This window comes from Tupaia chinensis, unplaced genomic scaffold, assembly GCF_000334495.1.
Source record: "Tupaia chinensis unplaced genomic scaffold, TupChi_1.0 Scaffold000487_1, whole genome shotgun sequence".
NCBI lineage: Eukaryota > Metazoa > Chordata > Mammalia > Scandentia > Tupaiidae > Tupaia > Tupaia belangeri.
Window position 1 is genome coordinate 1,170,199 of NW_006159999.1, and position 2,394 is coordinate 1,172,592.

Sequence of the window (2,394 nt, forward strand, 5' to 3'; positions counted from 1 at the left end):
GATTGTGCGCACTTAATGGTTTAGTTTCCCGAGGCACGGTATCTCCAAACCACTTCAACGATGCAGAGCCTAAGTTTACCTTTCAGTCCGAAATACGCTGTCAGTGAACTAAGACAAATACATAAGAACACGCAAGCGTTCAGGACCGTAGATGTGTGTGCTCAGCACCTGCACACAGGCACACCGATACCGACGTCCTTCTCGGGTGCCCACCGAGCGACCACAGCCTATGGATGTTCTCAGGCTTCTCTGCTGCCTGTTTTGTAAGAAGGTGTTTATTCCACTCAAGTTCATTATCTCCTGACAGTGAGGTTCACTCAGTCTCTGTCAGATGAATCTGCGGGTTTTGTTACATGATGTTAGGAAAGCAGGGCAGAGAGGTTTAGACAGGGCTGTGAAATCAGTTTTATAAGTAATTGATAAGGAGAGAATCAAAAGTCACTATGGCATATTTGGACAAAATAATTTTAAAAAGGGTACAATATATGGGACATGTATCTTTTTCGCAGTGCTGAAGTATGAAACCGCAGGTTAGATTTATTTTCCTGAGGTCGATTTCTTTCACCATACTATTCTCCTAATCCTGGACTATTTGAAACTTCTCAAGATTTCTATAGTTTCACTTATGACTTCTACTGTGTTTTATAGTTAAAATTTATTAATATGCTAATATATGCATGCTTACAAATTCTATCTTTATATATTTACATATGTATGCATATGTGTTTATGTGTGTGTGTGTATATATATATAGCATTCTATATGATTTCGTCCATTTTATTTATTTGTACACATAAGAGATTGGTTTATAAAATTGACCAATATAATTGATTTTACCAGATTTTTATTTTTTTCTAGTCACCAAGGTTGGCTTTCTTAGGATTAGTTGAAACATAGGGCCAGGAAAGCATTAGAGAGCACACAGCAAAGTTTGAAGAAATGTTTTTATATCTATATACACCAGGTGCTGGAAGTAAAATAAAATATTTTATTTCTTTAAAATTTCCAATGTTTCCAATTTTCTAAATATTGGATTTTATCTTACATGAGACTTTGTACTACAGTGCGTTCAGCCCACCCCAATAGTCAGTAGTGAAAATGAGAACTATTAGAATTGAAGAGCAATCTGGAGGAATACTGAATATAATTTAATTTTTGTGAAAAACTTAAGGGCCAAATTCACTTCAGATGATGCTTTCCAAGTTGTTAGTATGAGTTCCATCTCCAGCCGCCTGGCCAGCAAGGGACTTTGAGGCAGGGCTACCACTGGCCCCAGCCCCAGCTCCAGCTAGCTCCCCACACCATAGCACTCTCCTTCAGAAAGGTAGGCAGGTTTTGTGCTCGCTTTGGGCAGCACATATACTAAAATTGGAACGATACAGAGAAGATTAGCGTGGCCCCTGCGCAAGGATGACACACAAATTCGTGAAGCAGTCCATATTTTTCAGTGTGGAATGGGGGGGGTGAAGAAAAGAGGATAGAGAAAGATAGGAGGAGAACAATAGAGAGGCAGGACGTTAGTGGGACACAGATATGCCTTATTACCTGTTGATGATGACGTGTATAGTATTCTCAACTGGATTGGTCTGAGAAGTATTTCATGATGGGTAAAGTCTTTTTACAAGCAAAATGAGAAATAGTGATTGACCGTTGAAAAAATAATTAAAATAATAATAATAATGACTGGAAAAAACATAGAAAAGATATTGAATGATGAAGTGGGGAGATTAATATCTCTGTACTGACTGACATGCATGGCATTCCCTTTTGAAAAAGCAATGTAATACACTGTAAAGTTATATGTAATCCAATGTAATATAAAAAAGATTATGATGATAATAAAAATAAATAAATTTAAAAAAATTAAAAAAGAAAGGTAAGCAAGATTTTTTTTTTGTTCTTCTTTCTTTTGTTAATTTTCTACTCCTCCCTGCCCCACAGACTAGCCTCTACTCTCTAGCAGAGCCCCAGTTCCAGCTCCAGCCCTCTGGTGGAATCACAAGCCACACTATCAGGGTGCGTGAGTTTTTCTTTATTCTCTTTCATACTCTTTTTTTCCCTCTTATATCATCCACTCTCCCTCTCATCCTCCACCCTCCCAGAGGGACAAGACAGGTCTAGAATCACAGGTCTGAAATACCATTGTAAGGCTCTCCGAGATCCTCCCTTTTACTTCACCAGCTGCGAAAAAGGAGATACTGCTCTTCAGACACCTGAATAGAATACTCCTCCTTTGACCACATTACTACACAGGACAGAAGAGAGATTTCAGCACACATCAGTCCACAGCAAAAGGGAAACACACTTGCTTCTCATCAAAGAAACATTCTCCCAAAAGGTATTCATAAATGGATACATCTCCCAATGGGTAGAAGTAGAAGAGCCTCAGGTCTG

General features: G+C 38.6%; 1 non-coding gene across 1 annotated transcript; it reads left to right on the forward strand.

The window, feature by feature from the left end:
- Nucleotides 1-1,337: 1,337 nt before the first annotated feature.
- On the forward strand, nt 1,338-1,445 carry LOC114009215 (U6 spliceosomal RNA). Its single transcript, XR_003550659.1, has one exon. It is a non-coding gene; the product is annotated as a U6 spliceosomal RNA (small nuclear RNA).
- The last annotated feature ends 949 nt before the right edge of the window (nt 1,446-2,394 follow it).